The 18,952-nt window shown below is 41.7% G+C and overlaps 1 pseudogene; it reads left to right on the top strand.

Moving 5' to 3' along the window:
- Positions 1-9,826: 9,826 nt before the first annotated feature.
- On the top strand, positions 9,827-11,142 carry LOC133363361 (zinc finger MYM-type protein 1-like; annotated as a pseudogene).
- The last annotated feature ends 7,810 nt before the right edge of the window (positions 11,143-18,952 follow it).

Below are 18,952 nucleotides of genomic sequence, written 5' to 3'. Positions count from 1 at the left end.
GATTACAATCCTTTTGTTGTAATTTCCTTTAAAGTTCCTTTATCACCTAATGAAATGTTTGATTAGCCTTCCTAAAACCATAAACTCAAGTTGGTAAATATTCCCCTTTTAAAAAAACACGATTGTTTCATATTCCAGACAAGCAACATATTTGGGGGAACAATAACAAATGACCTTTATTGCCAAACTTCACTCATCCATCTATAATAAATGTCTCCTACCTCAGACATCAGATTTCTTTTTTTTTTAGTTTCATCATTTTGCCTCACTTCTCTTTATTTTTTTTTACAATAATTTTTATTCAAATTTTCATAAAACAAACAAAACAAAATCATAAAACATTCAAAGACAAAAAACAAAACAAAACAAAAATGATTAAACAAAAAAAATAAAATGTTGACCCCATTTGTCGCAGATCAGTTATAGGTCTACAATATATAACAATCCTGTCTCTTAAATTATATTATAAAATCACTTTCCTCCAGTAGTTATCTTAATTAATCATCAAATCTCATAGACATTACTTTATTCTTTCCACAAAAAGTCAAAGAGAGGTTTCAATTCTTTAAGAAATATATCTATCAATTTTTCTCCAAATAAACATGTCGATTAATCCATCTCGTTAATAATAATAATAATCTTATTGTCATAACCATAGTCCAAATAAACATATCGATTAATCCATCTCATCAAATCTGTTAAGTCCAATAATTTCAATAGCCATTATTCCATTATCCATATTAATTCCATCTTCCATCTTCAATAGTCCTGTTAAGTCCAGTAATTTCAGTGTCCAATCTTCCATTATCAGTATTCCATAATAATCTTGCTCTCATAGCCATAGTCATATAATAAGAGTCTGATGGGAATTTCCTCTATCCCAAATATTTTCTTGCCATCGATTCTGAATAAGTTGCTGAAATATTGTTGTAAAGTCATATCTCTGTTCTTCTTTTTTACAAAATGCACTGGCTCATCTCTTGAGAGTTTTTCCATTGTCACATGGCTGCAGTTAATTCCATAGATTTTCTCTATATCAAGCTCCATCACGTCATTCCAGTCCAAAAAATTATCCAAGCCATTGATAACTTTATCTCTAATATCTTTATTAATTTCTTCAGAGATAACGTTAAATTCCAAACAGTAGATTTTATTTCTAATATCCATAAACTCCAGATCTTTTTCCAATTCCACATTTGTTCCAATCTCCAGGGCTTGTATCTTCCCTTTATTTAAAGGGAAAATAAACAGACATCAGATTTCTAAAGCATACCTTGTAGATTTCATTAATGTAAAGGCATGCGTACTCGTGTGTGTGTGTGTGTGTGTGTGTGTGTGTGTGTGTGTGGTGTGTGTGTGTGTGTGTGTGAAAATACTGACAGCAAGAAACCTCGGTTCTCCCTTCTCTGTAAGCATGTCCTAGAACACACTAAGAGGGGTCCAAAAGGTCAACTGGGTGTCACTTTTGGATTACTGCAACTCTGCTGAATGGTGTTAGATGGCCAGACAAGCCAAACATTTTCAGGAAAAGTCCATTTGGCATGCTTCAGAAGAAGTTAAAAAAAAAGTTAGGATGCTTGGAGAAATGAGATTTTCAGCTCAAAATCTAAGTCTAAGCCTATTTAAAGCTTTGGGAAGATTGAACATCTTTTTAATAGAAGCAATCTTTCTGAAACAGCTGTCAGGCAACACTTGATATGGCTTTACCTGTCCTTTTCATAAACTTAGCCCTAAGTTCAAAGGTTTGACTAAACCCACTCATTGCATCATATTGTCATCTCGATAATTTATTTATTTATCCATAATGCTTCTGTTGATCCCTGCAGGGCTGCTTTTGTTTGCTATCAATATTGTCTCCTTGCATTTTAACCTTTAAAAGCTCATTCGTCTTCTCCTGAAATGCAAATAACATTGGGAACATCTCATGCCTAGACAGTTGTGGTGGATCTGACTTGCTAATAATTCTTGTATTCAGCTCATTCATTTTCAAATACCCATTTGAAATCCAGATTATCCGACTTTTCCCCCATTTCACATCTTCATTGTATGTACACTTTCCTTAATATACACATTTTTGTAAATATTGTTTGGTCAGAGAACTGTATTGTGAAATTTGGATCAGTGTGAATTTTGAAGGAGGCTGAGTTTCAGTTCTCATATTATTTCGGAAAGAGCGAATTTGACAGATCCGGCTTTAAATGTGAGCAGAATCAAATTTCTCTCCCATCCCTAAGGAGGACACATTCCAGCCAGGCAAAAACACTCAAGGAGAGTGCAAAGCCAATCCAGTGAAGGGATGGCTGCAGAGAGTTCCAAGGGCCAGATGTAGAAGCCTGTAGGGCCACATTTAACCTCCGGGCCTGAGGTTTCCCAGCGGTGCTCTAATGTAATGTGTAGCAATTGTGCAAGTGGCATGTCTCCCACCAGCTAAGCACAATGTTACAGAAACACCCAGCTCCCAGTAACCTATAATCTCAATGTTAGTGATTTATCACTGAAAGTTGTTCTATTTCCAACACTTAAAGAGATCCACTTCCACAACTTTAAATGGCACAAATAACTCTGCCCTTGGTGGTCACATCTTGCAAAGTCATAGAAAATAAAAGATGGCAAAAATAAATGCATACTTGATAGGTTGTTTTTACCATGACAGCTGTGCTACTGATGTGGGCAAGCCAAGGAAGTTAGATGCCTGGCTCGAGCAAAGTGTTTGGCTCTTCCTCAGCTCGATGCCTATAAAAGCGAACAAGCCAAGCAGGCTCTAAGCCAGTAAGAACATTCTGGCATCGCTTCCTGGCTTGCACTGTGACCTTATATATCATTTTATGTATTTTCCCATTTGTATGTGGATAATCATTTCCAATGGCTCGCATAATGCTTTGGCATGATTCAGGATTGACTCTGGCTCCAAGCTTTCTGGCTGGCACTCTGACAGTTGCTACATCCAACATGCTTGTAAAATTCATCAACACACGTTTAGGAATAAATAATGTTCATTGTTATGGCTTTAAAATGGGGGGGACAGGGAAATGGTCACATCACCAAGAGATTAAAATTAATGACACAATGAATCCTGCATTAAAACAACATTAGCTAGTTGCTGTCATCCCACGAAAGTGAGTCAGTTCAAAGTTAAATGTTGATGCTCTGATTGGTTTCTGAAACAACATATGTACCGTTTGATGCAAACACTACAGCTAAGATCCAAAGGGACAGTCTACAGGCGCTTCAGTATCTTACGAATTGCTTCCTGTTCAGAAGCTGTCTTCACAACCCCCCAAGCTGTCCTTTAAATTCTTCCAGCTTCAAGAAGTGTTTTGGGATTTGATACAAAAGCAAGCTGAAAAGGAAACCCAAGGGAAATTTCACACACAAATAGATCTCAGTTTCCTTTTATTAAATTGCTTCTGCACCCAGTCCCCAAGTCAAACTGAGCTGAGTTTAAAGATCCAGGTCTAAAACAAATCCACTTTGAATCCAAAATGTCAAAATTTGCTTATAGGACCTCACCTATATGCTTCCATCAGATCTAAACATAGTTGCTCACTTTTCATTTGTTTATGAAAGGCATCATTATATAATAACTAGTAAAACACAGATGCAATTTATTATATAACTGTCTTTCTAGGTCTCTTCAGACTATTTCTAAATTTTCCATATGGAAGCTGCTGAATCTCATAAAATTATGTGTTTAATAATATTACATTCATGAATTGATATTGTTAACCTGCCTATTGCTTCAGTACTATCTCTTGTATATGTAATTAAGCCCTTGAAGCAGTGCTGTACCAAGGGCGGTGTGGTGGGGGTGGCCCCACCCCGGGTGCAGGCAATAAGGGGTGCATTGTCTGCTAATTTTGATTACTGTGGTAGTTCTTGGGACATGGGCTTCAATAGCGCGTGGGCATGCACAGGCACCAGCATTACGGAGCTTAGCTAGTCTTTGCTCCGCCAGCTTGCCAGCTTGCACTACACGCACTGCCTTCTTGTCCTCCTTCCTGCATTATGGCGCAGTTATTATTATTATTATTATTATTATTATTATTATTATTATTATTATTATTATTATTATTATTATTATTATTACTCTTTACTTTTACCCAGCCCTTTTTCCAAAACTGGAACTCAGGGCGGCTTACAAACTCAGAGCGCAGTCAGTTCCTGCCGCCGCTGAGTGGCACACGGGTGAGGCATGTGTGGTGTGAATGTGTCAAGAGAAGAGGCTGGCTGGGCTTTTTAAAGCTCCAGTGCCTCCTCCTCCCGACCCCCCACCTTCTTTAGGTAGAAGTGAGGAAAAAGAGGGATCTGTCTCCAGGCAGAACAGGAAAGGGAAAGGTACCTGTTTCTAATGCAGATGGGCTTCTGTGCTTGAAGAGGGAAAGCTGTTCCCACTCTTTTCCATTCTGCAGCAAGAGGAGAAGCTGGGGCATCATGTTACACAGAAAGATGGCGGCGTAGGTGGAGGAGCTGTGTTTAGAGCTCCGCCGTTTATCTTTTTAAAACACCTTCTTAACATCTTTTTTAACATCTTTAAGCACTTTAAAAGTGGCTCAACTGGGATTGTAAAAGTGCACGAATTGCTTTTTTCTCCCTAATGCTGCTACCCACCCTTTTTACCTTCGTAATCTAGGCGCGGTAACCGAAATTGTGGGCGGCGGCGTTTGCAGGAACCGAGAGAACCGAGAGGCACTGTAATTGAGCCTGGGGATCACAGTGGCCTTTTACCTTCTCCATTGCTGACGCTCCTGTGTTCCTTGGCGTGGCTGGTGCCACTGGTGCCGCTGGTGCCTTTCGCTTTTCCATTTCGGCTTGGCTGGCTTTGTCGGCGCCGCGGCTGCTGCGGCTCGGGGCTTTCGCTGCAGCTTGGGTTCTTTGCTGCTGTCTCCGTTGTTTTGTTGCTGCCGCCTCGTTGGTTTGCTGCTGCTGCCGCTCGTCGTTGCTGTGGCTGGTGTCTCTGGGATGGTTCGTGTCTTGGCTTCTTCGGCTTGTTTCTTCGCCGCGCCCTGTGTCCCCCCCCGCTGCTGTCAGTTTTGCCCCTTTGGTGATCTTGGGGTGCCGTCCTGTTCGGGCGGGGAAGCGGTCGGCGGCGGGTGTGATGCGGTGGCCTGGGATTGTGGCCCTGCTGCTTTGTCTGTTGAGGTCTCTGCCTGTGGTGGAGCGGGGGAGAGGCTCTAACATCGGTGATGCCCCCCATTGTGATGGAGGAACAGAAACCGAGAAGAAGAGAAGAGGACGAGGTGCCCTGATCGATTTGGCTGTGACTGGGAGACGGAGTTGCTTGGCACGCTGGAAGACGTTGCCGTTGTGGCTTGTGTTTTTTCATTCCGGCTTGTATTCGTTCTGTGGCCTCGTCGCCGCCGTTACGGTTGGTTTTCCCCACTGCGGTTGACTTTTTTTGTCCATCTGCCTGCCCTGCAGAGAGTATCTGACACTTCTTCATCCTCATAATATCATCAGACGACGAGGTTTTGATAGGCAAAGAGACGTTTTGGTGCTGGTACCTGTTGGTATAGAGTGTGGGATTGCGTTGGTATGTGTGAAGGAATGTTGATGTATGTTTGTAAGTGTCTTTGATGTATGTGAGTGTGAGTGTTTATATATAGTTTTATCATGTTTCTGGGAAAGAGGCTCTCTCACCAATCGGGGGGACTTGAGGGGGCCCCAATTAGTGTAGTGACGGGCAGAGGGAGGTATGGCGTTGTGCATAGGACGTGCCAGGTAAGGGGAACGCGACCCAGACATGTAATGGCTGTGCCTTGTTCCGGTCCTTCTCACACCCGCAGGGTTGTTGGTCATCCTTTCAGCCAACTCTTGGATCTCCAGTTGCTGCTTTTAAATGCCAGATTGGTACATAATAAAACCTCCCTCGTCCATGACTTGATTTTGGATGAGGCAGCCGATCTGGGATGTATAACCGAGACCTGGGTGGGTGAGCAGGGAGGAGCTAGTCTTTCCCAGCTTTGCCCACCGGGATACTTGGTGCAGCATCATGGTAGATCCGAGGGTCGGGGAGGTGGGGTTGCTGTCGTCTATAAGAGTTCCATCTCACTCACCAAGCACCATGTTCATTCAGTTACTGGTCTGGAGTGTTTGGACCTTGTGTTGGGCCAGAGGGACAGACTGGGAATCTTGTTGGTGTACCGCCCACCTTGCTGCCCAATGGCTTCCCTAACTGAGCTGACGGAGGTGGTCTCGGAGGTATTGCTGAGGTCCCCCAGACTATTGGTACTGGGGGATGTCAACATTCTTGCCAAGACTGCCTTATCCAGGGCGGCTCAGGACTTCATGGCCTCCATGACAACCATGGGGCTGTCCCAATATGTTAGTGGTCCAACACATGTGTCGGGACATACTCTAGATCTTATTTTTGCGACTGGACATGGAGATGGTGATCTGGATGTAGGGAGTTTTACATCTCTCCCTTTGTCATGGACAGATCACTGCTTGCTGAAGTTTAGACTTACAGCGGCCTTTCCCCTCTGCAAGGGTGGGGGACCTATTAAATTGGTCCGCCCCCGGAGACTAATGAATCCTGAAGGTTTTCAAAAGGCTCTGGGGGATTTTCCGGCTGATAAGACGGGCGCTCCTGTTGAAGCCCTGGTCGAACTGTGGAATGCGGAGATGACTCGGGCTGTTGACATGATTGCTCCTGCGCGCCCTCTCCTATGTAGTGCTCATGCAGCTCCGTGGTATACCCCGGAGCTGAGAGCGATGAAACAAAATAGGAGATGGCTTGAGCGGAGGTGGAGGCGAACTCCCGATGGATACAATCATGCGCTGGTAAGTGCTTCCACTAAGCTATACTTAGAAGCGGTGAGGGTGGCGAAAAAACAACATTTTGCTGCCACTATTACGTCATCTCTTTCCCGCCCAGCGGAGCTTTTTAGAGTTGTCCGAGGGTTACTTCAGTCTGGCCCTCAGGACATGGTAGAGTAATCGGTGGCCCGCTGTAATGAGTTTGCTGGACACTTCCAGAATAAGATCTTATGCATCCGTCGGGACTTAGACTCCCAGTTTATGGCAGCTGACCCTACTGAGGTGTCCGGAGCGCAGTCTTGTCACGTTTTATTGGATGAGTTTCAGTTGGTTCAGCTCGAGGACGTGGACAAGGTGCTTGGACGGGTACGTGCAACCACTTCAGTACTAGATCCTTGCCCCTCTTGGCTAATAAAAACTAGCAGGGATGGAACAGTTGGCTGGGCCAGGGAAGTGATTAACGCCTCTTTACGAGAGGGGGTGGTCCCTGGCTGTCTGAAGGAGGCGGCAGTAAGACCACTCCTGAAAAAACCTTCCTTGGACCCAGAAAATCTCAATAGCTACAGACCAGTAGCGAATGTTCCATTCCTGGGCAAGATCTTGGAACGAGTGGTTGCTGGCCAACTCCAGACGCTGTTGGATGAAACCGATTATCTAGATCCATTTCAATCGGGTTTTAGGCCCAGTTTCGGCACTGAGACAGCCCTGGTCGCCCTGTATGATGACCTATGTTGGGAGAGGGACAGAGGGAGTGTAACTCTGTTGATTCTCCTTGATCTCTCAGCGGCTTTTGATACCATCGACCATGGTATCCTTCTGGAGAGGCTCGTGGAGTTGGGAGTTGGAGGCACTGCTTGGCAGTGGTTCCGCTCCTACTTGGCGGGTCGTCTCCAGAAGGTAGTGCTTGGGGAACATTGCTCGACACCGTGGGTTCTCCAATGTGGGGTCCCGCAGGGGTCGGTTCTGTCTCCCATGCTTTTCAACATCTACATGAAGCCGTTGGGTGCGGTCATCCGGAGTTTTGGAGTGCGTTGCCACCAGTACGCTGATGACACGCAGCTCTATTTCTCCTTTTCATCTTCTGCAGGTGAGGCTGTCAATGTGCTGAACCGTTGCCTGGCCGCGATAATGGACTGGATGGGAGCTAACAAACTGAGGCTCAATCCAGACAAGACTGAGATGCTACTGGTGGGTGGCTTCTCTGACCAGGTGGTGGATGTTTACCCTGTCCTGGACGGGGTTACACTCCCCCTAAAGGAACGGGTTCATAGTCTGGGAGTTTTTTTTATCCTTCCCTATCACTTGAGGCCCAAGTGGCCTCGGTGGCACAGAATGCATTCTACCAACTTCGGTTGGTAGCCCAGCTACGCCCCTACCTGAGCAGAGAGGACCTTACATCAGTTGTACATGCTCTGGTAACCTCATGATTGGACTACTGCAATGTGCTCTACGTTGGGCTGCCTTTGAAGACAGTTCGGAAGCTACAGCTTGTCCAAAATGCGGCGGCCAGATTAATAACGAGGACCAAGCGGTCGGAACATATAACACCTGTTCTGGCTCGCTTGCATTGGCTGCCAATTTGCTTCCGGGCCAGATTCAAAGTGTTGGTTTTAACCTATAAAGCCCTATATGGTGTGGGACCACAATATCTGTTGGAACGCCTCTCCCGATATGAACCTGCCCGGGCACTGCACTCTACCTCGAAGGCCCTCCTCCGAGTCCCGTCTCATAGGGAGGCTCGGGGGGTGGTGACAAGAACTAGGGCCTTCTCAGTGGTGGCCCCCGAACTCTGGAACAGTCTCCCCGATGAGGTGCGTATGGCGCCGATGCTGCTGTCTTTTTGGCGCCAGCTTAAGACTTGCCTCTTTTCTATGGCGTTTTAATTTCAATTTTAAAATTTGTGTAATTGATTTTAGATTGTTTCTTCTTTTTACATGTTTTTGTTGTATTTAATATGGGATTTTAAGAGATGTATTTGTATTTTTTTGTTGTACACCGCCCAGAGAGCTATGCTAGTTGGGCGGTATAAAAATCTAATAAATAAATAAAAATAAATAAATAAATTACCTTGGGCAACAGGAGCTGAAAGTCTCCTGGCTGCTTGCTAAGAGTTGCATCAAGCATCATTGGTGCTTCTTTACCCACCCACCCAAGCCATTTTTTGGTTGGGGGGGTCACAGGGCTTCCCTGCTTGGCAGCTAGTCTTGAGTTATAAAATGTCAAGGAACCTTTGTGGGTGTCTAGTCTGAGTTTGTTCTTCTTGAGGCATATATTTAGGGCCCAATATTACCACTCTTTTCCTTTGGCAGTTGGTTTTTGGTGCACATTCTCTCCTCTCCCCCGCTCCTTTGTTACTCTAGTTGTGTCCCTCTATTGATCAGAAAGCATTTATCAAAGAAACTAGGCCTGCCCTCCCTCCCTTTTTTACTTGGTGTCCCTGTCTTGGATAGGGAGAGATGTTAAAGGAGTAACCTGCCCCCACATTTTTCTAAATATTTATTTATTTATTCTTTTACTGCATTTGTATCCCACCTTTTCTCCAAGGAGCTCAAGGTGGCCTATGCGGTTCTTCCCCCCTCATTTAATCTCCACAACAACTCTGTGAGGTAGGCAAGGCTGGCCAAAGGTCACGAGTGACCCACTTCATGTCTGAGTGGGGATTCAAACACTGGTCTCCCAGATCCTAGTCCAACACTCCAACTCAAACTCTCCTGTTGACCAGACATAGCTTTTGATTAACTGTGCCACAACTGGGCTTGCATCCATATTTTTGTCCCCGCAGCTTTGATTTTGTTCCCTGTCTTGGAGCTGTTTGTTTAATAAGAGTTTTAACAAGAGTTATATCCCCCGTTGGGAAAGTCATTGGCTAAGAAATGTTGATGATGATGATGATGATGATGATGATACATTAAATAAGGAAGTGCCTGCCTGCAAGCAGAGTCACCTTTGACTTCATTAATAGTTGTGGCTTCTTCAATTCATTATATTGGGAGATGTTATAATTCAACAATATCCATACATTATAATTATATAGTGGTTAATCATCAATAATTAGGGTACCCGTACCAACATGAAACTACATCAACCCAGTGGAGCTCAACAAAGAAAAATAAAAAAAGGAAAAGAGGAGGTGATTGAGGCAATGTCTGGATCTATTTTGAAATATGTACGGCTGAAAGACAACAATGAATCATCTTCTATAAGAACTGACGATGAGGAAGAGAAAGGAAATGTTAGCAAGAGACTGAGTCAACACCAACAGGATAAAAAAAATGGACAAGAAAGAGACGCTAGTAAAGACCAAGACTTTGATGAAGAAGAGATGATGAATGATATTTTAATTTATTCTGATATCGCTGCTTGGCCAATACCAGTTCCAGACAACTTGAGAGTTAATCTGGTTAAGAGGGGAAGTGAACCTCTTCAGAATAAAGATGGACCTTTCTCTGCAGTTCAACGAGAAGGAGAAAAGAGCAAAGGAGGCAGTCAACACTTGACAACTTAATGGTTTTATAAATCTTTAATGGCAAAAAAGTGTTGAGAACTTGGATGGTTTATTCAAAATCAAAAAAATGTTTGTTTTGTTTTTGCTGCAGACTGTTTGAAGATAATGAGATAAAAGCTGGAACATCCAGCTTTATAACTGGCTTTAAAACCTGGTGGAAATTAAATCCTAAAGTCCCTGAACTTGAGATATCTGAACAACATCTCTCCTGCTTATAAAAATGGAAGGCCTTGGCAACAGGACTGAAACTCCAAAAAACTATTGATAAAATCCATCAAGTGGAAATGGATAAAGAGAGAGAAAATGGAGAGACATTTTACATCATCTTTTGGATGCAATTATGTTTTTGGCCAAACAAAACCTTCCTTTCCATGGTCACAGAGAGGATGTCACCAGCAAACAAAGGAAATTTTTTGGAGTTGGTAGAATTACTCTCAAATTACGACCCAATTTTGAAGGAACATTTTGAAAAAATTAAACATGCTATTCCTTCTGAACGGAGATTGATTTCATACTTATCTCCAAAAATTCAAAATGAATTCATTCATCTTTGGGGACATTACATCAAAGAAAAAATAGTGGTGGATATTAAAAAAGCAAAATACTTTGGAATTCTTTTTGATAACACTCCCGATGTTTCACACACTGATCAAATGTGTGAAGTGATCAGATATGTCCATATTGAAGATGGTAAAGTTGAAATAAAGGAATCATTTTTGGGCTTCTTTCCTATTTACGGGAAGACTGCTGCTGAACTCACAGAAGAGATCTTGAAACAACTGGATAGTGATGGACTGGACATAAAACTCTGTTGTGGTCAAGGATATGACAACGCTGCAACTACGGCCGGTATTCACGGTGATGTTCAGGCAAAACTCTAATCCCAAGTCCTTATTTGTGTCTTGTGCAAATCATTCTCTGAACCTTTGCGGAGTTCACTCTTTTGGAAGCGTTTCTTCACATGTGACTTTTTTGGAACTTTGGGGGAAAAAATCATTCTCAATGATGGAAAATGCAGCAGAATGTAGGTATAACAGTGAAAAGACTTTCCCAGAAAAGATGGGGTGCTCATTATGAAGCTGTGTGCACAGTAAAGACAAATTCTGAAAAGTTAATCACAACCTTTGAAGTACTGTGCAATCCAAAAGAAAATGTGGACACAAGAGGATCAGCTCAGATTTTGCTCTCTGCTGTATGCAATTTTTCTGTTTCTGAGTTATCTTTTTTTCTGGTGTGAAGTTTTAGATGAGGTTAATCAGACACAAAAATATTTGCAAACAGACGGAATCAGCCTTGAACAATGTACAGTGAAACTCCAAGCTTTAAAATTGTTCCTTGAAGATCGGTGCACAGAAATTGTGGAGAAGGCCATTAACTATGCAACAACAAAATGTAAGGAAATGGACATTTACATAGAAAAAAGAATCAAATTTTGAAGAAGAATGCCAGGAGAAATGACAAAAGATGCTGGTCTTACATTGCCAGAAGAAATAAAAAGGGCAATGTTTGAATGCCTCGATCGTTTTCACCAAGAACTCGACAGTCGTTCTAAAGCAATGGATCAAATAATGTCAATGTTCGCTATCATTCAGCCATTTTCTCTGATTTTTGCAGAAGAAGAAAAACTTTGGAAGTTTTTACCAAATATAATAGAAATTTATGATGAATTTTCTGGTGAAGATATTTTAGTGGAAATTTTTCAACTGCAGAGGCATTTGAAAGCCACTAGAATCGATCCCAAAGAAACAAAGACATGGACAGTATTGCAATTTCTGGAATTTATTGTGAAAAGGGATTTTTATGAATCTCTGCCAAACTTATCCTTATGTTTAAGACTTTTCCTAACTATTTGTATATCTGTTGCTTCATGTGAAACTTTTCAAAATTAAAATTAATAAAAAGTGTTCTTCGATCAACTATGAGCGAAGACGGATTGACAAATCTGGCTATACTGTCTATTGAACATGAATATGCAAAGAAGATCAATTTTGACAAATTTGCAGAAGTTAAGGCTCTAAAACAGAAACTGTAATGTTATTATTCATTACTGCGACAGACCAATATGTAGGTATAAGTTTTCCCTTTTTTCAAAAAATACAGTAATGTAATTAAAAAGTATTAATCAATTACTTTTTTCCTTTTTTGTACTGTAATATTTATTTTATTTTTTTATTTTTTTTACTGGCATGATTATATATATGAAGTTCAATAAAAGAAGATTTTCACTGCCTGCATTTCTTTTCTGGCCAGTATTATTATTCCTTTCATTTCATGATTATTACTGAAAATAATTTTGTCATATAGAGGAGGGGGGGCATTAAAAAATGATCCACTCTGGGTGTCAAATACACTAGGTATGCCACTGACTTGAAGTAAAACGTTTGAGGAATATTACATACATTATCTACCACACTTAAGTGATAACATAACAGAGTGACTTTTGCTTTTGAACACATTGATGAAGACAGCAGTTTATCAGAAACTTCATACCAATCCCTGACACGGTCCCTTTAGAGAATAATAATAATAAACTTTATTTCTACCCCACCCTTTTTCCAATAGGACTCAGAGCGGCTTACAACTAAAAACAACACACCATTAAAACATACAAAGTATACAGTTAAAAATAGAATCAATCTTTGAGAAAAATTAAAACCATAAAACATATGTTAAAAACAGCAGACAATTTAATATAATAAGACCATATAATGTAGTCACCAATCCTAGGACACTTAATCCTAGTCGTTCTCTATCCCAAATGCCCATTGAAATAAAACAGTCTTTACTTGTCACCGGAAAGACGGCAAGGAGGGAGCTAATTGCATCTCATTCGGAAGGGAATTCCATAGCCTAGGGGCAGCCACCAAAAAGGCCCTATCTCGTGTCCCCATCATATGTACTTGCGAAGGTGTGGGGAGCACAAGAAGGGCCTCACCTGAAGATCTCAAATCCCGGGCAGGTTCATGTGGACCTGAGTCGTATAGGGCTTTGTAGGTCAAAACCAGCACTTTGAATTGTGACCAGAAACAAATTGGCAGCCAGTGGAGCTGTTGTAACAGGGGAGTTGTATGATCCCTGTAACCAGCCCCGGTTAGCACTCTGGCTGCAGCTCTTTGTACCAATTTAAGTTTCCGAACAGTCTTCAAAGGCAGCCCCACGTAGAGTGCGTTACAGTAGTCTAGGCGGGATGTAACCAAGGCATGCATCACCCTAGTCAGATCAGGCAGATCCAGGAACGGGCGCAGCTGGCGCACCAGTTTTAATTGGGCAAATGCGCCCCTGGACACAGCAGTAATCTGGGCCTCAAAATTCAAAGCTGAGTCCAGTAGTACACCTAAACTGCGAACCTGAGACTTCAGGGGGAGTGTGACCCCATCCAGTACCGGTTGAATCCCTATTCCCTGATCTGCCCTCCGACTGACCAGGAGTACCTCTGTTTTATCAGGATTTAATCTCAGCTTGTTTGCCCTCATCCAGTCCATCACTGATGTCAGGCACTGGTTAAGAACAAAATTAGCAATTCGTTTGACTGACTGATTGATTGATATCACAGACATAATACACCATGCAATGTGTGTGCTAAAGTTCTCCGCTTATCCCACTTTGTCATTTAGATATTGTAAGTTCAGTTTGTGCTTGCCTTGAGAGTGTATGGCTGTGTCTTGTTGCAGAATACTGCCCTAACCCTTTTGGTCCCTTCCAATGGGTAGTTTGTATCAACGCTCAAAGTAACACACTTGTTCTGCAGCATCCAAAGTTTGTTCCCCCTCCCTGCCCCTTTGATGCATGTACAGTATTTTTTATTTAGGGTAATGGGAACTGCATACATTAAAAGAAATTAATAACCTCCTTATTCACGAGGCTGGGCAGCAATTTTTCATTTTGTACATCACATTGTAGTGTGCCTGCAAGGTCAAGAACTATTCCTAACAGGAAGAAATCATTGTGCCCACAATGAGAGTGGAGAGGAAAAATGAGAAACATGGCATTTCATTGGATATCAGCCACCCAGGGACCCGAGTTGTGCGGTGATGAGAATGGTGAAGAGCAAAGACAAACACAGATCAATGGTTGGTTTTTTTAACCCTTTCCAGGTGCAAAAATAAGCCTGGGTGCGCAGAGCCTTCAGGCTTATTGGGAAAATGCTGTAGCACGGTGGTAGAGTGCATATTTTGCATGCAAAAGGCCCCAGGTTCATTCTCCAGGTAGAACTGGTAAAGATCTCTATTTGAAGTCCTGAAGAATTGCTGCCACACAGTGTACACAATACTGAGCAAGATGGGCAAATGGCTTGACTTGGTATATGGCAGCGTTCTCTGTTGCTAAGCCCCCCTTATAACTGCTTGGTACCCCATTCTGCTATCCCCATCTGTGCTCTGATTTAAAAGTACCTGTTGCAAAAGTGTAACCCCAGTGCTGGTGTGTTTGCACCATATATATATATATAAATCTTGCAGTGCAAGAGATTCTCTCCCACTCTTCAACACATACACATTCATCAAAGGCTTATATTGTTGCATGGCAACTTTGTGTAAGGCTGACATAGCTACTTAGTTCTTATTGTATTCATTTTCATGAATGTCAAAAAGTGTCTCCTGTTTTCAGGATTTTCTGCACTTACTGCTTGATGCTATTTTCCTTCTTCTTTGCCATCAAAGCCCTCAGCCCCATTTGCCTACACTGCTACTTACATTATTTTTGTCACTGAGGACTAAGAATGGTTGCAATTCAGTTCAGTTTGTATTTAAAGCTGAATCTATCAAATTTGCACTTTCCCAAATAATATAAGAACTGAAACACAGCCATCCTTTGAAAGTCACACTTATTTGAATTTCGTAATGTAGTTCACCAAACAAACAATGTTTACAAAATAATAATAATAATAATAATAATAATAATAATAATAATAAATTTTATTTTTCAGCCGCCTATCTGTCCGGGTTAGGGACACTCTAGGCGACGAACAACAAAATGCATATGTTAGGGGAAAGTGTGCACAAAACTGAATATGAGTGGAAATAACATACAAACATGCATTGTATGGCGAGAACATTGCTTGCAGAAATGTGCACATCAATCAAAACTGCTTACAAAAAATTGTTTATTAGGAAACATTTGCACCAAAATGCTGGAGAATTTCTTGAGGTTTTTTTTAAAAAAAGCAGATTGCTGCAGAAATGTGGAGAACTGAGTTTAAGATGGGAAAAAGGAGAAACAGACAGAACCAAAACTGACAGATCTTTCCATCCCTACTGAGGTCACAGTGTTGAATCTAACATGATATTACAGAAGCTCATTAAGAAAAAATATGTAGCTGCTAAAGTTGGGGGATAAATTTGATTCAGTTCATTTAAAGGTTAATCTACCTAATTTGCACTTCTTGAAACAATATAACCAAAAGATGGCCATCCTTTGAAATGTATACTTGTCTGAATTATATGTTGACGTTCTCCAGCTCCCTTCCAAAAAAAAAAGCTCATACTTGGGGAAAGGTGCATAAATGCATCTAGGTATGAAAATAACATGCAAAAATGCATTAAATGAGGGGAAGTTTTCAGGAGAAAAAATATGTATATTGGGCAAAATTGCACACAAAAATGTGGTTGTTAAGAGAAATATACACTAAAATGTCCAACCAACTGAATTAAATGCATTGTGAGGGTCAGTGAGGAAAAGGGTGAAGGAAAATAGTTTTGAGAAGGAGGAGGAGCAAAGGAAAGAAAGGACTCTAAATTTCACTGAAACAATGTGTCATATCCAAGGCTGCAGACCCACGGGCATTATGGACTCTGTGTGCAAAACAGAGCTTCCTGTCCCCTTCAGCTCCCTGCACACCTTCAAAATCAGCTCCGGAGGACTGGGGGTCTCCCAGAGCAAATGGCACTGCACGGTGGAGGTGAGGAGAGGAAACGGAAGCTGATTAGTGCAGCACTGGATACAACCCAATGTAAATGCTCCACGTGGTGAGCGTTTTATAGTAGCTTCTTGGGCTGCATCCCATGTGCTACCTTTGAAATGAATATTGAAATGAAAGAAAATGATTCATTCATTCATTCACATTCATTTATTCAATATATTTCTAGCCTGCCCTTCATCATGACCAGTCTCATGGGGGGGTACAATTCTCAGATTAAAACAACACAAATCAAGTTCCATATCGCAATGGGTCTTTAAACTACAGAGAAATTTGACCCATCCAATACAGGCTGACTAAGCCTAATATCCAACAAATCACTGAGCCCCTCCCACCAAATGTCTAAAATTGGTGCCAAAATGGGGGGGGGGGCGGAAGAGTCAGTGCCAACTGTGTTTCGAGAGAGTGTTTCGATAACTGGGCGCCACCACAAGGAAAGTCATCACAGATTTTACCCTAAATAATTACAACCAACTGAATACGGAACAGTGGAAAAGTTTGTCTAAACTGAGAATTAGTTATCTGCCTCTTTATATGCCCTATGCAGAGACACCAGAAAGACACAAATCAGGGACAACAGTGCAGTAGGAGCTTCCCTGTCCTCCTGTCCTGGATGTTGTCACCACTCTGTTTCTGGATCTGATCAGTAGGGGCAGAGGGGAGTGCTTCAGGGAAAGGACTGGTCTTTCCCAAGGGCAAGTCAGCCAGAATTTCCTCTGATGTCAGAAGTAACTTGAAGAACGGTAACTTGAAGAACTTGTGCTTGAGCTTGCTTTTCCCTCTTCCCTCCCATTTACTTTTCCTCATGTGTCGTGGCTTTTCAGATTGTGAGCCTGACAGCGGGGACCATCTCAGAACTGTTTTTTTCTATATCATTCTGAAAGTCTTTTTGGCTGATGGGCGGGGTGTAAATGCTCAAATAAATAAATCCCATCCAGTGCTAGCCTAATACAAATAAGAAGAAATGTGAAACTTCAGCAAGTGAAGCTGTGACAGCAGCGATGCCTGTAGAATCCTCTATTCTGCACAATTAATAAAGGACTGATGCTTAGTCCTTATTTAAATCTAGTCACACTCCTCAGTTCTTATTAAGAATAGGACTGTTTGAGGAATTCAGTCTTTATGAATTCCTATACAAAGTGACCTGATCCCACTTCTTGGATGAATGAGCAAATCAGGACTTAGCTACCCACCACACTTCAGATTTCTCCTAACACAGTTCTCAGCCATCGAAATGTCAAAACACACATTTATGCAAGTATTTTGAAAGAGAAAAACACATTTAAATACATGTTTTGAGAGTTAACGTGCATTTAAATACATATTTTTAAGAGGCATAGACATTGAAATAGTATTCTTTGGGAAAATACATAATTGAAGTATGCATATAAATATGCATGCTGTAAGGATTCTTTTTTAAAAGAAAAATCACCTTAATGCATGAATGGAACTGAACTATGGGCAAAAATATGCAAAAGCAATACAGACATGCAAAACGTGACGGAGCAAGCAAGTAGGTTAGTCCATCCCTAGTTATACTCTGACCATGTTTTAAGCTTAGTATGTTTAAGAATGTTTCAGCATGTTGCCAACTAGGGATCTTGATGCCCATGAGACTGCCCAGCAATAACAGAACAGCCACCACCAAAAAGCCTCTCCACATTAGCCATGCCACACTGTGGATCTCCTGACACCTGGAGCTGCTAACATTTTGGGGATAGTTGGGACATTTGGAATTTTGAGAAAGTGTCATGTAGGGATGGGGTAGAGAGTCAATTCAGTCTGCATTTAAAGCCAAATCTATCAAATTCAATCTATCTAAAATAACATGAAGACCGAAACACAGCCATCCTTCAACATCTGCATGTATCTGAATTTTGCTATGTAGTTCTCCAGCCACTGCATGGTGTCATGCAGTTTCCCACATAGCAGAAGAAGCTGTGCATAAAAACGAACATATTAGTGAAAATAACACACAAAAATGTGTTATACTAGAAGTTGCTTGAAAAATGTGTACATTCGTCAAAACTGCATACAAGCTGTGCTTATTAGGAGAAATTCACCCTAAAATGCTGAAGAATTTTCATGAGGCTTTTTAAAAAAGAAATTGGAAATTACTGCAGAAACACAGAGAACTGATTTTTAAGATTAGAAAACAATGAGAAAGTAAGAGAACTGAAACGGACATATTTTTCAACCTCTAGTGCCATGGGCACCTGTCACAAAATGACTGCCATAGGGTGTGACATAATATAACCAGACTGCCGCATCTAAAAGGGTAGAAAGAGAGACAGGACCACAAGATAAGGTGGGCATGCCATTCGCCTCCTGCCCCAGGGAAAAAGGCACCTACATCAGCCACCACCATGCTTTCTTTTCTGTTCAAAACAGAAGGGACAGTGTCCTGTCCTGGAATACTATCAAATGTGGGTGCGCTTAAGAGGGTGAGTTCAATGTAGGAAAGGCTGAGCCAGTGCAAACAGAAACTGAGCAGGAAGAGCAAACAGTCTCTTATGCCTTATGCATTTTTTGAAGGGATATTTGCTGAGAACTTTTGTGGGCATCATAGGAAGTACTGATGAGCACACTGGCATTCACAGGCAGTACGTTGGTGACACCTGTCTAACACACATCTTGTAAAAAAGCCCCTGTCCAAAGGAAGGGACTTCCTAGTTTTCTGATTACAGACTCTGAGTTCAGTTTCAATACTGAACCTCTATCAACCTTAGCATAATTCCATCAGGAGGAATGAAAGTATGGCAAAAACATAGCTGGTC

Source organism: Rhineura floridana, chromosome 8 (genome assembly GCF_030035675.1).
Source record: "Rhineura floridana isolate rRhiFlo1 chromosome 8, rRhiFlo1.hap2, whole genome shotgun sequence".
In the NCBI taxonomy this organism is placed as follows: Eukaryota; Metazoa; Chordata; class Lepidosauria; order Squamata; family Rhineuridae; genus Rhineura; species Rhineura floridana.
Note: the sequence above shows the minus strand (reverse complement) of the source record. Positions and strands in the feature narration are given on the sequence as shown.